At 44.9% G+C, this 22,694-nt stretch overlaps 1 protein-coding gene across 1 annotated transcript in view; it reads left to right on the top strand.

Annotated features, from left to right (window-relative positions):
* The window catches only part of LOC138301807 (xenotropic and polytropic retrovirus receptor 1 homolog), a 151,645-nt gene that overhangs the window by 114,622 nt on the left and 14,329 nt on the right, over positions 1–22,694 (top strand). The window lies entirely within an intron of this gene.

The following is a 22,694-nucleotide window of genomic DNA, read 5'->3' as shown; positions in this document are numbered from 1 at the left end:
ACTTTTCACCTTTTGGTGAAGCTTTCAACCATTGGGGTGGAGATATCCCAGTGGTAAAGCCTAGGGGCATTGGTAAATTTGATTATTCTTTAAGAAATATTTTAAAATATTTTAATGTACACTATAAGTGGAAGTCAATTTGAACTATTTGCCATCAAACCAGAACGAATAAAATACATTTAATAGGAGATTATTACATCTGTTCAAAAGTGTTTTACATAATTATTTTAAAAACATTCTTTTACTACACGATAATAACCTTTAAAAATATATTTTTTTAAATCACACCCTCACTAACATTTTTTTATTTTCACTTAATGGACAGTACATTTTGTAGAAAATGATATACTGTATTGATTTAAATTGTGTTTAACCTTTTAAATGTTTAATTTTTTTAATTAAGTTTATCATTACATTTTAAAATAGTGAGATTATTTTATCATATAGAAGCTTTTAACACACATATATTATATATTCACACACTCAAAAAGTTATATAGATAAAATTTTAATGTTGAAGTAATGGAATTTATTTTACATTTTCACTCTTTTGTCAGCATGTGTGTTTGTGTTAGCATGTCCCTCCCTAAACCCCGCCTTAATTTTCCAATCACTCCTCCTAGTTAAGAGTAGATTTTCTCAATGTTCCCCTCTCTCCTAAGTCCCTCCATTATTTACTACTGATAAGTACACTTACATGTGCTGAGCTCTCTGCCATCTTGGGAAAGAGCTCAGCACAGAAAAGATAATAGATGTGGGAGCGGAGTCCTCCACCCGCATGGTTTTTAAGTAGCATTTTGTAGTATGAGAGTTGTAATACTATCTTACGTATTACAAAATGCAGTTTGTGAAAACTTCCCTTCATCTGTCTAAGTTGTTTTCTTTATCCATTTTAATTTTTTAACAGTCTGAGAAATTAAAATTCCTGGGGAGGATCAGAGTTATTTTACTAACAGCAGAATTCTGCACTAAAAGCTATCAGAAAGGCAATTATCTGCATGCAACAGTCACATTGCTAGACGTTACAAGCATATTCATTAAGCCATAGCTAATACTGAAGGATATCTTTTAGCATCACTGAGGAGCCTTCCACCCTGATTGCATGCTTTAAAATGAAGGATGATAAATGTACTGTTAGCTGCACCTCTCCGCAATGCCTACAAGGAACGCTGGGTTAGTATATGTATGTGCTTATGTGCGCTTCACCACTCAAGTACTGATCGTAGCACAAAAGACAGAGATTAACCTGTGCATTCTTTTCCCAACCCTTTATTTGTTCCACTGTCAGTTTGGGTGCATTTTGAGCCCTGACTAAAACATTCAATAAAACAAGCTGCAGGGACCAAAAACTACACAAATGGTTGCTTTTTGTATAAAATGTATTTATGAGACAGAGTTTAATGTGTAATTTTTCAGAGTACTTTTGCGATGTAGGATTGTCCCTCATGCTTTGCGATGGAAGTACTCTTTAGGAGGCGAAATTATACATCAAACAGCAAAAAGAATGTGGTGAGAAAAAATGCTCCTCTGAGCGATGTCAAAGCCCATTTCCCATTACATTTCTTATTAAATGAAATGTGTATTCAATAATAAAATAATGTAAATATATTGTTACATTTATAATTATTAATTTGAAAAAAATGATTTAAAAACACTACTCACCATCACTAAAATGTACAAATGGGCACTTGCAGAACTACCCATGGTTCTGTTCAGAGTATTTTTAAATACGTCGAGTTCTGGAGGGTGAGGATTGCACTGCATAAAAGAAACGGTCCCTTATTACAGCAATGTATAGGAGGAGAAGGGATTGGGGACCTTAAACACCATCCAACGCTAGAAGCATTGGCAGAGCTGGAAGTATTTTCATCTGCATGTTCAAGCCAGTGGTTTGCTTCATGGTAAACAAGCTAGTTCTGTAAAGGCACACATTTTATATGAGCAAAGTAATCAAAAAGAATACTTTACCATGTTGCACCATTGAGGTCACTTGCCATGGTATGTGGCTCTGAAGATCTTTTTAATGAGCAAGTATTAAGGTTAAAAAAAGGGAGATACATACCTTATGGTGAGAGAACCACACACATAGCAAAGGGAGTTCATAAATCCCAACAGAGTTTACAACTTAAAATGTGCCAGCTGACTTCAGAAGTGATTACAGTGAACAACAGTAGCTACAAACCTAAGAGCAGCAGTGATTGTGGAGTGCGTAAAGGAAGCACACTAATCTTGCTATAAGCGTGGCAGTAAAAACCTGCCTACCATATTTTAAGGTGAAGTATTAGTGCTGGAAAAGGGAACATTTTGCCAGGCATTTTAGGATTTCTGGTGGAGGAAAAGTAAACAATCCATGCGGAAGATGAATGTAATGCCTTCGGGCTTAATCGTAATGTAGTTTTGAGTATAGGTGCAGGAGGAGGAAAAAATAGAGCAGTGCTTAATTTGCAAATAAATAGGTGCCGGTACCCTAAGGTCTCCTCTGAAACACGCAGCTGCTGCAATTAAATGTAGAGCATGAGATACTAAGGCAGCGTATCCTGAAGACATATTGGGCCTCTTTAATCCATTTACAGCCACTCCCTGCCCCTTCAACTCACTCTTGCAGCTTTCTCTTTTCTCCCTTTGGACACCTTTTTGTTTTTCTCTTCCTCTGTCCTTCCCATATGTGTCTTTTGCTCACAGTACATGCTTGAGGCAAACAAATTAATGCCGGCCCTCAAAAATAAGTGCCGTGCCCTGCACCGGAAACCACTGACTCAAATGAAGCACTGGTGTAGAGGTCTTTCCAGACACAGCATAAACATTAAAGGAAGTATGGGTGATGGTAAGTTCATGCTCATGACATACTATTCTGAGAAAACTTTAGCAAACAAATTTCAAGGCAATAGCAATTTATACTAAAGTATACAAAAAGTGATAAATGGAAAGCTTGTATTAATCACAGCCACTGGTAATCACTCAGGCCGCATCCCATTCCACCATTATGTTGCACACCATGCCATTTCAGGTTGAACCCAGCCATATGCAAATCAGTCATGACCGTGTTCCAATGGGAATAGTCAAGCCTGAACTGCCAAGCGTTGATTACCAGTGGCTGAGATTAATTCAAGCATTCCATCCATCATGTTTTGCATACTTCAATAGTAATTTATACATCAGAGAGCTGGACCACTTGTTTTTGTGGGATATAAACAACAGAATCAGCACAGGGATCATGTGGGTGATAGCTAAGGCAGCATGCACCATGCTAAGCAGTGTACACACTGGGGATAGGTCCAAGCTCAGCAGAGACGGGGGTCATAGTTAATGCCACAAGATGTTGCTGAGACCAGAAGAGATCCACTATGCTGCCTGACCGCTTTTTGCAAGAATGGGGAGTTGTGGTGCTCAGGACAGGCAGGATGGCAGTTGGTGATTGTTAGACTTTTCATCCTTGGCGTGGTCTCCCTTAACTTTTTGCCTCTGTTCCCCAGGTTGTTGATGTGTGCTGGACTCTGTTTTTGCTGTTTTTGTTACGCTGGACACTTTACCACTGGTAACCAGTGCTAAAGTGCAAGTGTTCCTTTACAAAATGTGTATTTAATTGGTTCATCCATGATTGGCATATTTGATTTACTAGTTTGTCCCTAGTAGAGTGCTCTAGAGGTGCCCAGGGCCTGTCAACCAAATGTTACTAGTGGGCCTGCAGCACTGGCTGTGCCACCCACATTAGTAGCCCTGTAATCATGTCTCAGACCTGCCACTGCAGTGTCTGTGTGTGCAGTTTTAACTGTAAATTCGACTTAGCAGGTGTACCCACTTGCCAGGCCTAAACCTTCCCTTTTCTTACATGTAAGGCACCCCTAAGGTAGGCCCTAGGTAGCCCCAAGGGCAGGGTGCAGTGTATGGTTAAGTTAGGACATATAGGGGGTCATTCCGACCCCGGCGGGCGGCGGGCACCGCCCGCCGGGCGGAAACCGCCCAAACACCGCACCGCGGTCAAATGACCGCGGCGGTGATCACAACTTTCCCGATGGGCCGGCGGGCGATCTCAAGCAGATCGCCCGCCGGCCCAGCGGGAAAGCCCCAGCAAAGATGAAGCCGGCTCCGAATGGAGCCGGCGGATTTGCTGGGGTGCGACGGGTGCAGTGGCACCCGTCGCGATTTTCAGTGTCTGCTTTGCAGACACTAAAAATCTTAATGGGGCCCTATTAGGGGGCCCCTGCAGTGCCCATGCCAGTGGCATGGGCACTGCAGGGGCCCCCAGGGGCCCCATGACACCGTTCCCGCCAGCCTCTTCCTGGGGGTGTAAACCGCCAGGAACAGGCTGGCGGGAAGGGGGTCGGAATCCCCATGGCGGCGCTGCATGCAGCGCCGCCATGGAGGATTCCCTGGGGCAGGGGAAAACCGGCGGGAAACCGCTGGTTCCCCTTTTCTGACCGCGGCTTTACCGCCGCGGTCAGAATTGCCCCAGAAGCACCGCCAGCCTGTTGGCGGTGCTTCCTCTGCCCTCTGCCCTGGCGGTTACAAACCGCCAGGGTCAGAATGAGGGCCATAGTAATGTGTTTTATATGTCCTGATAGTGAAATACTGCTAAATTCGTTTTTCACTGTTGCAAGGCCTGTCCCTCTCACAGGTTAACATGGGGGCTACCCTTTGGGAGCGGATGGACATGTGGAGTTTGGGGTCTCTGAGCTCACAATGTAAAAATACATATTTTTACTAAAGTTGATTTTAAGATTGTGTGTTTGAAAATGCCACTTTTAGAAAGTAAGCATTTTCTTGCTTATCAATATCTGTGACTCTGCCTGTTTGTGGATTCCCTGTCTAGGTCAGTTTGACAGTTGGGCTGGTTGCAACTCACACTAGACAGTGACACAAAGGGAGCTGGGGTGTAGTCTGCATTTCCTGATGAGCCATCTGTGCTAGGAGGGAGGGGAGGAGTGGTCACTCACACCTGAAAGGGCTGTTCTTGCCCTCACACAATGCAGCCTCCAACCCCCTGGTGAGTGTCTGGGGCCTGGCATGGGCAAAGCAGGATTTCACATTCAAGAGAGACTTTGCACTTCGAAGGAGGAAATGTGTATAAGCAGGGCACCCAAAACCGCAGACTCTAGAACACTTCTGGAAACCAAGAGGAACCTCTGCCATGAGAAGAGCTGAGGAAGAAGAGCCGCCTTGCCTGTGATTGTACTTTGTGGAGCTATCCTGAAGTTGCTGCTTCTGCTAGAGTAAGAGGGCAAAGACAGGACTTTGTGTGCCTTGTGAAGATCTCCAAGGGCTTGATTTAGAGCTTGCCTCCTGTTGTTTGAAGTCTCAGGGACAGCAAAGATTTCTCTCTGCCAGCACCTGGAGTCTCTGGAGAGACTCCTATTCTGCCAAGTGGTGCCCATCCAGTTCCTGAGACCCTGAAAGGAGAAGCTGGCAGCCTAAAAGGAAGAAATCCACCCACAAAAGCCGTGTTGGGAAAAGATCAACCCAACTTCAATCTGCGGCAGAAAAATTGATGCACCGCCGGCTTCCTGGCTGAAAATTGACGCTCACCTGCAACGTGACCGAAGAATCGACGCACATAGCTGGGGAAATGATGCACTGCATCTCTTACGGAGGCTGGTGAGATCGCAACTCTTGCTGCGTGGTTTTCAGATCATCGTGCAGCTGGATTTCCGACGCAAGTACCGCTGGGTGTGTAAAAACAACGCAAGGCCTGCCCGGACCCGAGAGTGCTGACCAGATCGACGCATCGCTCCCCTGTGGAGAGAAGAAATGACGCTCCCCAACCCGACGCAAGGTTTCGCGTGAGTGAAATTGACGCATCACAAACCTTTTTTGACGCACACTCGCCCGTGCGGGGTTATTTTTGACGCACCCCAGGGACATTTTCATGCTAACAGTGTTAGTGTGTGTTTAAAACTACAAGAAGACTCTTTTTGCATGTGTATTGAAAACTTGACTTGTGTATTGTGGATTTTTATTATTTTGGTCTGGTGTTGTTTAGATAAATATTCTCTATTTTTCTAAACCTGTGTTGTGTCATTTTGATGTGTTTTCATTAAGTTACTGTGTGTGTTGGTACAAATACTTTACACCTAGCACTCTGAAGTTAAGCCTACTGCTCGTGACAAGCTACCAAAGGGGTAAGTAGGGGTTAGCTGAGGGTGATTCACTTTTACCCTAAATAGAGTGAGCGTTCTTGCTTGGACAGGGGGTAACCTGGCTGCCAACCAAAGACCCCATTTCTAACAGTGATGAAACAGAGCAGGTGAAAATGGGAACAAGATTGAGCAACAATGGATGTTCAGTGAGCTACCTCTGTGAGTCCCGAGGAAGTGGCAATGTATGCGTAACAGGGAGGGATAGCAATTCATTTAACCCCTTGCCTCTTAAAGAAATTATCTTCAGTGCTACCTCAAATTTTATTAGTGATTACAGATGTAACAGCTAATTGAGCAGACGGCCTAACAGCTGCTACCACAAACTTTCTAAGTTTTTCTGTGCTCTTACACAGAGGTCCTCAGGCCCCTAGGTGATTTAAGAATAATGATGAGATGGGGCAGGATAGGTGCCGGGCCAATTATGAGCTTCTCCACATGTGCATTTGTGCCAACCTGCCCTAATGTCTCTACTTAAGGTGACGGGAAATGTCATACTAAGGGACAGATTTAAAAGGCCTTAGCGTCTCTTATCACCACACTCGCGTCATTTTTTTATGCTACTGTGGTGTTAAGGAGGTCATTGTCCTTCCCGATATTTACCAAGTGGCACAAAGCTCGTATTGCACCACTTTGTAAACTTTTGCACTACATTATACCTGCGCCAGGTATAATGTATGCAAGGGGGCGTTCCCACGCATGAAGGCTGCAAAAAATGGCGCAGTGAAATCTACAAGATTTAATTGCAACATTTTTCTGTCATTTTTAATGCCAGCTCGGAGCAGGCGTTAAACTGACAGGCCCATAGTAGCCTATGGGCCTCCCCAGTGCCGTGCTTCACTAGCACCATAATTTATGGTGCTAATCCAGCAAAGCGCCACAATAGCATCATAAACCATGACTCTATTGTGGCAATGAGCGCCATGGTGTGCCGTATTGTAAATACAGCGCAACCAGCGTGTTGTTAGGTGGGGCAAGGGCGGTGCAAGAAAATTGCCACATCGGGCCGATATGCACCACTTTCTTGTAGAAATGGCCCCAAGTGAGTTGTAAATTGAATACTATATTTAATTAACAAGCCAATATTATATAAAAAGATATTTTCAGTTCCACTGCTGTGAAGTGAGAAACCACTGACAAATGTGGGAGGACCAGATGGGTTTAGGATACCAGATGGATAAAAAAAAATATGGATGAGTTTCGCCTCAAAAGGTGCCGACAATGCTAAGGGTCTCCCTTGCTCTTTTGATTCCCTGAGATCAAACACTTCATCGTTTGAAACTCAACATGATACAAATGTCCATCTGTTTTGTCATCGAAAGACTTCGACCCTTGTTAGAAATTAACAGACTGGCACCACCATTGGGAAAATGGCTCCATCTGTGCCCTCCTCAGTTTAACTATTCTTGATTTCATCCCCGTCCCTTCACTGCTTTTTATACCTGGGCTTTTGATGTATTTTTTGATTCCTTCAAAATCTCTGTTGGGTCAGTGTCCCCCCAGTTGAACTCTGTGTGATTTCTTCTCCTTCCCTTTTACTTTTACCACTCTTTTATCTTGGCCTTTTGACGTGTTCTCGATTCCTTTTAAATCCTAGTTGGCTTGTTCTAGTTTTGTCCACCAATGCCAGAAATTGAACCAAAGCACATACAATTAAATTTTAAATGGATGTGCTTGGACACTTCTAGACAGAGATGGATTTGTGAGGAAAATGAAGGAAAGGGAAAGTCTCTGCCGTAGAAAAGGAAACCAAAATGTAGGTTGATCGGCCAAGAAGAGAGGGGTTTCATGATAGACCCGAGAGCCGTACCTCCAGCATATGTAGTAGATTGTGAAGACGAAAAGGAGTTAAAACAGCATCACATGTCACCGAAAGGGAAGAGTACATTAGGGAACTCAGGGGAAGTATAGTGCAGATGCAGGAAAGTGTAAAGTTAGGAATGTTTAATGGGTTTAAAGACTAGCAAATATTAAAGGAAACTAAATTGTCAGTTGGGCACCAAGTAAGAAACATTGTTTTGACTTAAAGAAGAAGGTTAAAGGAAATGGTAGATGATCCGTGCAGAAGAAATGTTATGGAACTTGTTGAGCCAAGACCAAGTGTACCTTCCATTGTGATATCATTAAATAGTTCTAAAATTTAAGATGCCTTTGATTACGAGTGGCCTTAAATTCGGGAGGGCCTGGTAGAAGAAGATACAAACATCATCAGAGTTATGAGTTATATGTTTCACATTGAGATTTAGAGGGTCACTACGACTTCGGCAGACGGTTTACACCATCTGCCGAAGTCCCGACGGGCAGGTTGCCACCACTGCCGCCGCCTTCCCGCGGGTCCCATAATAAGTTTACCGCTAGGTCAGCAGGTGGAAACCATGTTTCCGCCCGCTGGCCCAGCGGGAAACGCACAACAGCAATGTCTCCGGCTCATAATAGAGCCGGTGGCAAAGCTGTTGTGCGTAGGGTGCACCAGCACCCGTCACGATGTTCATGCTCGTGACATGGCTGGCCAGTAGGGCCCCTGCACTGCCCATGCACTGCACTGCCCATGCCAAGTTCATGAGCAGAGCAGTGGCCCCCTGGGGCCCTCTGCACCCCATCTCCTCCAGCCTTTACATGGCGGGCTAACGCCATGTAATCGCTGGGGGAGAAGGGACTTGTAATCCCTAGGGCAGTGCTGCAAGCAGTGCTGCCCTGGTGGATTCGGACCGCCAGCACTGCCAGCTCCTCCTGTAGGGGAAAACTGGCGGTGCTGGCGATCCGACCGTGGCACAACCGCCACAGTCATAATTTGGCTTCCGGACCACCACACTGGCAGCTGTCCGACTACCACTGCGGCCCTGGCAGTCTTGAGACCTCCAGGGTTGTAATGAGGCCCTTAGTCTCCCAAACATAGCTGACATCTTTGTGGGAAATAGTGTGGAAAACATGTGAGAATCAGCACTCAAACACTGATTAATTCCCAGCCCCTGTAATTACCAGGGCACCCAGTGGCAGTAATGCTCAGGCGGGCACTCATAATCAGTGCCTTTGTAATGACTTGTATAGTCTGGAAAGGGGTACACGATTCGATTATGATCCCCCTACAAATCTGAATATAGTTGGGGTGTTTGTGTTCTCTACACCTGATTTAGCAAGCACTTTCCATCAATTACTTAGAGGAAACGTTTTGGTAACACATGAACAACAGTCCAAGGAATAAGTGGTATTGTTCCTAAATTTGACTGAAATGTAAGTCGGTCAAGGGCCACATGTATCATTTTACTGGTGGCAAAAACAGTATTTCTGCGACCAGTATGGAGGTTTTGTGCACTACCCTATGTGCTAATAGCGCCTTCCCTAAAATTCCGATTTGGTGCGAGACACTCTCTGACCTACCTATTTGTTATTCATTAAGTAGGTCACAATTTGCAGCTCAGTCTAATTAGATGGAATCACAGGGATGGTGGCCTGCAAGGGTCAGCAGACCATAATGTCTGTGACTGCATTTAATTAAAGACCTTTTTTGAAAGGTGTCCGATTTCCTTAAATGAAACTGAGCTGCTTTAAAAAAAAACTTTAAAAAAAAATCTTCTGTGAGTGTTTGCAATTGTTCCCTGGACCACTGCCTACTCTCCCAGACACGTTTTTCAAAATTCACAAACGGAAATGGGTCTAAAGTAGGCCTCTTCCATTTTGCAAATAAATCAGCAGCCCAGCTTGAGAGTAGATAGCTTTTCAATTATTTGTGACTGGAATCCCATTTCCAAATCATTGTTGTATATACTATCTAATCGCGATTTTGAGGCGACAACACACCAAATTGTGATCTCGGTAACGATTTAAAATCCCATATTAGGACAGGGTAAGTCTACTGACCCCTAAAATGAGATCTGTACATTAGGAAAACCTATTTTTTAGTCACAAGCACTCTGGTTTTGAGAATTTGAGAGTTTGTAATCACAAAATAACTTAGTAGCTCTGGCCTTAAGTTTGTAGAGGAGTTTGCTGGTAAGTCGTACAGCTGGAGCACCTTGAGGGACGTGGAACAGGAAGATTTTGTAATAGGGCAGCCCCTTCGCCCCTGTATTTGACCATCGGACGCTATAGGATATATCTGGGGAAACAGGGTTCAAGGTGTGCACAGATCATAAACCACTGTTGAACAGTGACACCCGGTGGCGCCAGATGAACCTGCAGCTATTCCAGGGCACAATGGGATATCTTGCTGTAAAAGATGCTGATATGATCGCACTTCCTGTTTACCATTAAGAGATGATGTGGTCGAGAGGATGAGTGTTGAGAGAGGTACACTGTGGAGGATGTGAGTCTAAAAAAGAAAAATATTCCTATTGTGTTCCTAACAAGGAAGGGCGGAATGAGGAAATGGATGAAGACACCATCATTTCTTCTGTGTTAGGGTAGATTGGGGCTGGCTGGTTAGAAGAAAGAAAACTGAGTGGAGAAAAGAGAGCTTTCTGCCAAGTGAAAAAAATTCCTGTAAGAGCAGACAAAGATACTACTCCTTTTCCTTGAAGGAGGAAAAGTGTGAAACAATGACATGAAGGTCACACAGGAACGCCAGAAACCAAAAGAGGCTCCATGAACACTTTCAATGGGTAGGAAAGATACCTTCACCTCGTGAGGGACAAGTGTTTTGAAGTAAAACCTGTGTGCACCAGAACCCAGCTTCTGGGCCTTCTCCTGGTCAGATTTAAACACACTGCTTAGGACTTTGTCCAACCCGAAGCCCTGTGTTCAACAGCATCCTGAGAGGTAGGCACTTGAGCAGTGGCGGTTGATAGCGGGGAAAAGTAGTGGGTCAGCGCGGGGGACGCTAATTTAAAAGAAAAAAAACTCGCCTGCCTCATGGCGCCTCTGTATTCTCAGACTCCAGCTCTCCCAATACACAGGCTCCCAGAATCCCCTACCCCAATCCAGACGCTGCTCTCATGATGGTGTTACCCAGCATGAGAGTAGTGCCAGGATTGGACGGAGCGGGCCAGTTGAATGCTCCAATAGGGAGCGGGAGCCTATGCCTTCTAGTCTCTATTTAATAAACCTGGAGATATCCAAGTGTGTATGTCAGTTTGACTATCCTAAAATAGCCTGCCAAATGGACATGCGCACTTACAGTGCCCTGTGCCCACCACTCCTCTTGCTACTGTCGAGGGTGGGCCACGCCCTCAAGACTCGGTGGTGGCTCGGGCTCCCTGATGTAAAATAAAATGATAATAAAGCAGTTTTATTAATTTCTTTATTATAATTTTATTTTACATATATTCATCTCTCACACCCCAGCAGTGGGGCGACGGTCCTCTACCATAAAGGAGATGCCTCTGCACCTGAGTGTGACGTTTAACTTACCCAGAGACCTGCACCCCCACCCAAAAACAAATTAAGTGAACCACCTGTGCAGTCAACCAGTTCCTTAGCTCGAGAAATAAACTGCAACATTCTACACTGTACAAAAGCCACAATAAGAAATGTTGATTTTTCTCCCCCAAAGACCCGCCTGAACACATACTGTTGAGACGGCTGCTTGCGTGTGCGGGGCTGTCTGTGCACGTCCTGATACACAAGTATCAATGAAAAACATCACCATGTGACCACTTAGAAAGGTAGTGAATTCAGTGCTTTGCAGGGAATAATGCAACATAGCACACATAGATCGTCGCTGAACTCTCTAAAATACTATCTATATCCATCGATCCAGCACGTACTGAATAGTTATAAAACTGTATCAGCACATGTTATAACTTTCCAAACTTAAAAATATATTTACGAGGATATCTCTTGTCTGCTACAAGTTAGAAAAAACAAAGTTTGGGTCCCTAATCTATACCAATGCTATGCAGGGTCTTTGAGTCAAACTGCGGCTGCCAGGAGGCAGATGAGGGAAGATTTACAATTGGATGGCAGGCAGTGGGCACTGGGCAGATGCTCCTTTTTGGTTGGTAAGCAGTGGGCAGACATCTTCCTCTTGGTTGGCAGACAGCCATCACCGGGCAGACAGTAGGGTGACCACCTGGCATTGAGGCAAATTCTGGACAGGACTGTTAAAAATTCAGGACAAAGGTTCAAAATTCAGGACAAAAATTCAGGACAAAGGGTCAAAATTCAGGACACAAATTCAAGAACAAACGTCAGTTTTACAGACACACGAAAGAGAGGCCATGCCTCACTATGTTGTCACTGCATTTATTTACTCTTTTTTTAACATAGCACTATTTATTCACTGTGGACCTTTTGTGATTGCCTCCTGGTATGCTACATTCAGGTGTCACATTACGTCCTTGTTCAGTAGTAAATTAATGCCCTTCAGTACTGCGGCAAGGCCATCACCCCTACCCAAATCTACCCGATCTTTCCTGAAGAGAAAGTAACAGCAAAAATTTGATTATATTTCTGAACATTTTAAAACCCCTGGCAAACAGTTTGGGACACATTAAGGTAATTAACCTTATGCTAGTTTAAACAAATTGAACAAAAACATCTGGCTTACCCCAACCGCCCATGGACTTTCAACCTAATTTATTTTTAAAGAGGCAGGGCAGATGGTGTGGGCGACAGCCTCACACCTAATGTCAGGATGTGATGTACCTATAACTTTTCTGTAGTCTCACTGCACTAGAGTGTATGAATGGAACTCTACATTTATCTCAGAAATGGGAGCCCGGACTACCAATCAAAGATAATCAAAGAGGAGGATGAAACTGAGATCAAATGGGAGATCCACAGCAAGTAATTCAAAGGGTTGTTGCTAAGAACTGGATAAATAAAGAAGAGAAGATCAAGGTGGGACAATTCCTAAAATCAGACAAGATGGGTCCACCAAGACTATTTGAAGGTATTGGCCACCTGGGGAGTTGTCTGCACACAGGAGCGAAACAGAAGGGGCACTGTCAAGTGGTTGAACAAGCAACACCCATCAACCTTGGCAAACTCTTCTGGTGCAATGGTCCGCTGTTAGTGCTTTTGAATGGTGAGCAGGGGCCAGACCCCTTGCAAGGTTGTGCAAGGCAATTGCCTGCTTTGTCCATGTCTTTATATGGTTTTGAAATTGAGCAAAAGCCAAACTAGAGATCTGGGTTATCCCAAATGGGTCAAGTACACATAGAATCTTCAAAATATTTGGGATGTAAATTGCACAAATAAAATTTAGAAATGTTAACATGTAATTAGTGTTTCTTTAACATATGTCACTGTTTTCACCTTCACATACAATTAGATCTCAGATTGGACTGGGAACCAGTTACCTTTTGATACCTAGTGATTAATATCTACCATTCTTACACTGATTTCCAGGATGAAAATCTCGGCAGAGCGAACGGTCCCTCCAAGCCCAGTTTGCTTTTTGGTCTTCTCTTCTGCTTTCTGTAAAGGCCACGTGGCACTAGTGAAGATGGTGTGCTACCCCAATGATAGTATTATTTTGCAAACCTTCCTCTGCTCGTCCTTCATTCCTTCTTCAGATAGGCCACACGTCCGATTTGGTCACTGCAGCGCCATCGGGAGCTCTTTCCACTCTAAAGCTAACTGCGGGTGGATTAGGTCTTCTGGATGTAGGATGCTATTATTCAGTTGCACAGGTCCAATGGGTGGCTCACTGGCTTTCTGCTCACCTCCCTGCATGAGATGGGGTTTACCAGTAAAGACTTTTAAGGAAGGCTTAATGCACTGCTCATTGTTTCCTACTGACCATTCTACGGATCACCATCCGGGGTTATCATGCACAGCTTTCTCTTGGCTTGCCAGAACCTGTAAACTGACACGAAGAAACCCTATGCTCCTGCACTACCTTTGCTAAGCCTTCCCACTCACACAGGATGGCTGTGCTCGGAGCAACTCCATCAGTGGCCTGTTGCAGGTGTCTTAAAATTGGGGACTTTGTTTCGGAACAGTGAGCTACTAAATTTCCAAACCCTTGTGGCTGACTACCATGTTCACGCCGGTCAACTCCTTACTTACAACCACCTTAAATAATCATTAAATGCCCTATTTCATGTCTGCCACCTAGCACTAACCCTACAAGAGGTGTGCCAGAAGCTCTGTACCATAGGAAATGGTGGCAAACTGATAGAATGGGTGTACAGACCTTTCCTGCAACATGGAAACCACTCCAGGTCTTCTCGTCATACTACCTGGGTGATTGATGTAGCCAAACCTCTGCAAGATATGGACTAAAATACTGGACTTTCCCCACAAAGTACCCCACAGCTGTCACTTTAAGTAAATTCATGGTGCTTCCTTGTGAATGCATTCTGCCTGTTGCTTGCCATTGACCTTGCGGTTTGTAACTCACAATTTGTTGGCTTTATTTGTTTTAGGCTATGCAGCTTGAATTCGGCCCTTCCCTTGCCAAAACCTTATTTACAGTATCCTGCCGAGTGCCTTTCTGTAAACAGGCCTGTAAATCTTGTTCTTTTCTTATCATATTTGCTGTGCATTCAAAGAACAAAGTCAAATGTCAGGCTCTGTCTTCGGTGGGAACTTAGGGGGTCATTCCGACCCTGGCGGTAAAAACCGCCAGGGCCGGGGACCGCGGGAGCACCGCCAACAGGCTGGCGGTGCTCCCTTGGGCATTCTGACCGCGGCGGTACAGCCGCGGTCAGAAACGGAAAACCGGCGGTGTACCGCCGGTTTTCCGCTGCCCTGGGGAATCCTCCATGGCGGCGCAGCTTGCTGCGCCGCCATGGGGATTCCGACCCCCATACCGCCATCCTGTCCCTGGCGGTTTCGGCCGCCAGGCACAGGATGGCGGTATGGGGTGTCGTGGGGCCCCTGGGGGACCCTGCAGTGCCCATGCCACTGGCATGGGCACTGCAGGGGCCCCGTAACAGGGCCTCACCAAGATTTTCAGTGTCTGCCATGCAGACACTGAAAATCGCAACGGGTGCAACTGCACCCGTCGCACCCCTTCCACTCCGCCGGCTCCATTCGGAGCCGGCATCCTTGTGGAAGGGTGTTTCCCGCTGGGCTGGCTGGCGGCCTTGTGGCGGTCGCCCGCCAGCCCAGCGGGAAACCCAGAATACCCGCGGCGGTCTTGTGACCGCGCAGCGGTATTCTGGCGGCTCCCGCCGGCCCTGCGGATACCGCGGCCGGCGGGAGTCAGAATGACCCCCTTAGTGTTTACTTTCCTTTCTCTGACTTCAAAGTGAGAGGATTTATGCGACAATCTTGCTGGATACTGGGGTTAGGAAAGAGTTTTTTCTATCACATGACAACATTTAAATAAACTTCAGAATATATCAGAATTAGAAGTACAAATCAAGCACATTTTTGTTAATTCTGAACTGTGCTGGAAACAAATACCTTTACATGATTAAAACAAATCATTGCATTAGGTGATGCAATTTCCACACATCATGATCTGTGCACAGTATAGTTTGATTCGAAAAACAGTATATCTGTGCAAATGTAATGGTCATTTCAATCAAAAATATGTTGTCTGTAATGGCAGTGTGTTAGCATATCATCCATACTGCACTCCACTCTGCTCTGCACCACTACACGCCACTGCACCCTAGTCTGTATCACTCTACTCCACTCCATGCCACTGCACCCTTCTCCATTCGGAACCACTCCACATTATGCCACTGCACTCTATGCTACTTCACACTATGCCTCTCTACTCTACTCTGTACTACTCTACTCTATGCCACTGCACTTTATGCCTCTCTACACCACTGCGCTCTGCTCGTCTGCACGCCATACCACTCCAGTCTAGGCAACACCAATCTAATCCGCATAACTCCACTCTCTGCCACTCTGCAACACTACACTGTACGCCACTGCACTCTAAGCTAATACACTCTATGCTAATGCAGTTTACTCTGTAACACTCAACTCTATGCCCCTGCACTCTACATCAATACACTGTACATCACTCTAATCTACTCTGCACCCCTGCACTCTATGCCACGGCACTCTACACTACTTTACACCATCACACTCTATGCCACTTTATGCAACTCCACTATAACCTGCACCTCTCCACTCTAAGCCACCTCACTCTACTGTGAAATAATCTACTTTATGCCACTGCACTCTGTGCCACTGCATTCTATTCCACTGCACTGTCCACTCTATGCAACTGCACTCTACTCTGAAACAATCTATTCTACGCCACTGTACTCTATACCACTCTGACCACTGCACTCTAGTTCAATGCACTCTACACCACTGCACGCTGACACTCTGCAACACTGCACTGGCCGCCAATATATTCTACACCACTCTGCTCTGTACTACTGCATTCTGCACCAATATACTCTATTCCACTGCATTCTATGCCACTCTACTCTGCCCAATGCCACTATATGCAACTGCACTCTACACAGTGCACTCTAAACAACTCCACTGTATGCCACTGCCCTTTACTCTGCACCACTGTACTCTATGCCACTGTTATCTGTACCACTCTACACCACTACACTGACACTCTACTTTGCAACTCTGCACTCTACACCACTCTTAGCCACTGCACTATAGGCACTATACTCTACTCTACACCACTCTACAATACTCCACTCCGCACCACTCTACACCACTGCACTCTGTGCCACAAGTCTACTCTGCACTCTGACACTGCACCACTCTGCATTACTGCACTATGCTACTCTATTGTATGCCACTCTACTCCACTGCACTCTATGTAACTCTACCCCATGCAACTCTATGCCATTGCACTCTAATCAACTGCACTGTACGCCACTGCCCTCTACTCTGTACCACTGTACTCTACGCCACTGCTCTCTGTGCCACTCTACTCCACTCTACATCACTGCACTGACACTCTACTCTGCAGCGTTGCACTCTCCACCACTGTACTATACACTGATGTACTATGTACTACTGCATTCTATGCCACTGCACTCTACTCTGCATCACTCCACTCTACAGCACTTTGCTCTACTCTGCACCACTATACAATACGCCACTGCACTCCCTGCAACGTGAGTCTACTCTGCAATCTATGCCACTGCACCACTCTACGCTAGTGCTCTCTCTGCCACTCTAATGTATGCAACTCTACTCCACTGCACTCTATGCCACTCTACTCTGTCCCACGCCACTCCATGCCACTGCACTCTAAACCACTGCACTCTACGCTAACACACTCTAAACAACTGCACTGTACCCCGCTGCACTGTACTTTGCACCACTGGGCTTTACGCCACTGCTCCTATGCTACTGTACTCCACACCACTATGCCACTAACTTTAAGCCATGCTGAACAGCAGCTACTCTGGTGTATAACCTGGCTAATGGCTAAAACACATTAACAAAGCCAATAACTCTTTTGTAGATGAGACCTATTGCTTTGCCAATGTTTGTTAGTACTATGAGGTACCGAAGTACCTGAAAGAACTGTGAAAAATACAATTACGTCATAATAAAGGCTGCTACAAAAAGCGCAAATACATTTTGGTTAAATAAAAATAAAAAAGTGCTTCTGGAATACAGATTTGAATAGTATACAGTTTATACCTAATACTAAAAAAAATTATAACACTCCATTAAAACCACACACTCCACAGCTCACCTTGGAACACCATTACAACACCTCTCTAAAAGTAATGTCTTTGCCATCAGAAAACTTCAAGTGACTCCTTTTAGTAAAGTCAATGCAGGTTTTCAAGCCCTTTTGTATTTGCAGATTTACCAGTTGTGCACATTTGCATGTCTTTAGGGAAGGAGACCCCCTGGCAAGAAGGTCTGATCCTTATCTGTCTGCCCCTCCCTCCCTCAGAGCACAGGAGACTCCCTGCCTTTGAAACCTGCTGGGGAAACTCATCTACCCCTAATTTCGCCCTGCCGTCACTTGCCCTTTAGGTGAAAGGCTGAAATTACGGACAAATGCCGTCCGTTAAAGGTTTCATCACGGACAACGGACGGCAGGGCGAAATTACGGACAGTCCGTGAAATTTACGGACGGGTGGTCACCCTAGCAGACAGCTCCTCGTTGTCAGGGTAGGTTCTTCTATAAACTAAGATAAAGCAGCAGATTTGGGTCGCTGACAGTAGCTGGCGCCAAATCACAACAAAAGGCATGGAAAACTCCTTTTCTTTTGGCATATGCGGAGCACTCCAAATACAACATGCCATTATTCCCGAAGAGTAGAAAATCCTTTCTTAGTGCCTAGATGGCGCTGTGAAATTTATTACTTACTTAGTGTTTAAAAAACAGCAAAAAACAAAAATAGCAAAACATGTAACTATTATATTTCATATGTGTATTATCTGTGCAAATGTATGTATTACGTAGGGTTAACAAATATGATATTGTTTATTTTATGTTTGAACATGCCCCCAGGGTCATTGCATTCATTACATATTGATATCTGACTGTACGGATGTTGTGATGACATATCTATCAGAAGACAAACATTATTAAATTACAATAATATTTGTTGTTATAATGCTGGCTGTGCATCTCTGTATATTTATAATAATTTTACACTCAGTTGTGGAAAGAAAATATTACATGTAAAAATATTATATTTATACATATTTATTATTTTTACTTTTGTTCTTAGTATTTATAACTGGTTCGCTATATGAATAACATTTAAGTTGATAAGAGAATAACTATGAGTTTATTTTTCAGTGATCAAACATGTATGTCACAATGTGCAAATCTGATCAAAGAAATCTTTACGGAAGTGCTTAACTACTGAATTATTCGGAGAAAACATTTAGAAATAAAAAAATACAACTTTCGTTACCAACAGCAAAGATGTGAATTCTTGAGTTTGGAATTCAGGCAGTGAAAATCATGATGAGGCTGTCCAGGGGGGGCCCTGCACTGCCCATGCCAAGTGCATGGACAGTGAAGGGGCCCCCAGCACCCTGTCTCCGCCAGCCTTTGCATGCGGTGAAACCGCCATGCAAAAGCCGTTGGAGAGGGGACCCGTAACCCCCAGGGCAGCGCTGCTTGGCAGTGCCGGCGGTCGGACCGTGGCGCCTCTGGGAATCTGATTCGTAATAAGGGCCACTTTACACTTCTGCCTCTTCCTCTAGTCTCTCACTCACCCAAAACCTTTCAACTATATCCCACCTCCACTCTCTGACTCATCCCAAACTTCTGATACTACTATGGCCTTTCAGATAATCCCTTTCGAAGCTCTTTCTCTCTCTTTCCTCCTCGGAACAAAGAGAACATTGGAATGTTGGTGCTCCAGGCTTTTACCAGCCAGTAAAAGCCCGGAGCACTCCATTGTCTGCAATGGAGCCCCCAACATTCCAATGTTCTAATAAACTATACACTTAGGGCATGACATTTCTAAGGGCAGTTACTTAATACAGTTTCCACCACTAATCCCCAAGAAGACAAAAAATGTATTAATCTACTAACTAAAAAAGTCTCTTACCTAAATTTCTAGAGAAGCGTGCTGCTAACCAAAAAGTGCTTCAATACGTAGTTGGGGGTAGTAAGTGCTATATAAATACAATTACATTTGCAACAACTAATGCGACAAGAGGGTTCCTCACGCTGTAGATGCACCCCCTGTTCATGCTCCCCACCTAACCAAAGCACTGTAAATAATGCTTGTTTGAAACCACGCTTCAATAATTCATGCTACTGTAACTTCCACCCACTTTTAATCACATTTTCCTGCGTCTGGTCTGGATGGGTAACGAATATTTTCAACAGTGCAGAGGTAATGTGATTAATTAGTAGGCTTGATTAATGAAGAATGTTGTGCAGAGCTCTGTTGTAATGCCTTAATGCTCTGGGGTGCAGCCAGGCCAGGCCGGCCACAAGCGTTTACGGAGCCTGGGGACTCAATTTTGGAGAAGCCCGCCAAACCCATTAGCACAGGGTACGGTATAATGTCATGCTGCATATTTTATCACTTTATCATTTCTCCACTGTTACTCTCTCTCTCTTTAGCTATAAATATATATATATATATATATATATATATATATATATATATATATATATATATATATAATTTTGTGGCGCCGATTGACGAATCTTCATCAAACTTTCCAAAACATTTGCCAGTCCCATCAGCTGCTGCCTGGAAAGTTTCAGGGTGATTGTGATCCGTCGGGGGGGGAAGTGGAGTAGGGGTGGGGGGGGACAGGGGATGGGGAGAAAAAGGGGCTGTCCCGAAACATGTTTTCCCCATTAATTTTTCCATAGGGATTTTGAAAAGCAATAGCGCAAAAACTACTGGATGGAAATACACCAAGGATAGGAAGGTTGGCCCTGATCCGGAAAGAGTACATTTTTGTTTTGGTGTAATTCTATTCTGTAGTAATAGAGAAATGCAAAAAAATCATCCAAATTTGTATATATAGGGACTCGAAACCCTTCACGATCTTGTGCAGAGATCTGATTGGCTGATAACACTTCAACAACAGAAGTCGTTGCAGTGTTGTCAGCCATCTTGGGACTCTCCTGGCCCCCTCCCGCCGTTACCCTGTGGGCTGCCACCTCCCCAGGGCTTTGATTGAATGTGCGGGGGGGACCACATGCCCCCCCCCGATGCCTTGGGGACCACCATCTCCCCAGGGCAAATATTTAAAAAAAGAAAGTGGGTTTCTTTGAAACCCCCACACCCCAGGGGACCACCACCCCTGTGGTTATGTCATTGTTGGAGGGGGGCTATGTAAACATTCAAGGGGGCCGCGCAACCCCCTCGAGGAGCCTCTGATGGGCCTGGAGCCTGCCAGGGCATCTCCTGCTACGTCCCGGGGTGTCCACCCCTGGGACATAGCTGTTTGCTGTGACTGGGCTGCAGCTCTGCAGCTGCCGCCAAGCCACAGCAAACAATTCGGGTTTTGACAGTGTGACCTGTAAAATCTGAAGCTTTCATCTGTGTCCCTTGCACGGGTGCAGAGGTCAGAGATGAAATGCTGCAGCAAGCACAGAGCTGCTGTTAAAGCTGCTCTGTGCCTGCTGAAACACTGGCACTGCGAGGGAAGCCTCAAGGCTTCCCCCACAGTGCCAGGAAGCCTGTAGGGCTTTTTATTTAAAAAAAAATAAAAAAATAAAAAATGATATAAATGAACAAATAGGGACTGCGGAGGAGTCCTTGAGGGCTCCCCACTGTCCCAGAAAGCCCGTAAAGGGTTGAGAAAAAAATTGTAAAAAACAAATAGCTCAATGTGACGGTCGCCATTCTGAGCAGCAGGCAAGGTCCAGTCGGACTCACTTCCTTTTTTTAATTTTTTTTTTAAATTACAAATTATTTTAATTTGTAAAAATTACACATACATTTCTTTATTTTAGATTGAATAGAAATATCTCATTCTAAGTAGATCATACATCAAAACCTAAAAAAAAACTCTGTCTTTCTCACTCTCGCTCTTTCTCTCTCTCTCTCTTTCAATCTTTTTCACCTACTTATACATGCACTCAGACCCTTACGCATCCACTGACAGACCCACTCAGACTTTCACGCACCCACTCACAGACCCACTCAGTCCCTCGTGCACCCAGACACAGCCCCAGTCAGACCCTCACTCACCTACTCATAGACCCACTCAGACAGTTACGCACCCACTCAAGGACCACTCAGACTTTCACACACCCACTCACAGACCCACTTACAGCCTTAATGCACCCACTCAGAGACCCACGCACAGACTGAAACACCCACTAAAACACTGATGTACACACTCTCACACCTTACAGACACTCTCACAACTTCTCTCACCCCTAGATACACCCTCTTACACCTATTCTGATATCCACAGAGGTCCCGGACAACGTCCACTGCACACAGCCAAAGGGCTGTGCGGAGCATGGGGTTGGGTGGTTAGGCGGGGTTGGCCGCAGGTTCTGGCTACAAGCCAGGTCTTGCAGGAAACCTCAGTTGCGCACAGGCGAAAGCCGTGCATGTTGCAAGGTTGGGTGATTATAGGGGGTTGGCAAACCGCCACCACACATGGCCAAAGGCCACGTGTAGAGGTGGTTGGACTGACGTATAGTAATGAAAATGACTTACGTTACAAAAAACATAGAAATTCACTGAAAAAGCAAAGGTTGCCGGGACGTTATAATTAGGCTCACATTTTGAACGTAAAGACCATAGAAATTCACCAGTTATAGTTAGAGTTACCTCAAGTAACTATAACGTGCGCCATATGTCACTGTTCTGCTCTCTCTCCTTCATGCAACGCAGCACAGAAACATTATTGATGGCCTGCATTGTTTTACGTCTATTGAAGCTGGGCCTAAGTTCCACATGAGCATTGCCAGAGCCTTGTATGCTCTGCAACTTTCAGCAAGCCTTTAAGCGAATAGCAGTCATTTTAAGCTCCTAGTCAACCTTCCTAGCTCCAAGCACTCTAAAAAGCCTTACCTCTTCAAGTTTAGGTTTGTAACTTCTTGCCAGCTTTGCAACCTCTACTAGACATTGCAAGCCCCTAGTAAATAATGAAAAGTCCTACCATGCCACTGGGACTCTTCCCAAACCTTTAAACCGAGATCAAGCCTCAAAATATTTTAGAAACAGGCCTTGAAGTCCAAAGAAAGGCTTGCAACTGCAAATTGACCATTTTGAGCTCTTAGGAAGTATTACAGTTTCTTACAGAGGGCTGGAGATGCTATCAAACATTGCAT

This window comes from Pleurodeles waltl, chromosome 6 (genome assembly GCF_031143425.1).
Source record: "Pleurodeles waltl isolate 20211129_DDA chromosome 6, aPleWal1.hap1.20221129, whole genome shotgun sequence".
In the NCBI taxonomy this organism is placed as follows: Eukaryota; Metazoa; Chordata; class Amphibia; order Caudata; family Salamandridae; genus Pleurodeles; species Pleurodeles waltl.
This window is presented reverse-complemented; position numbering and strand designations above follow the sequence as displayed.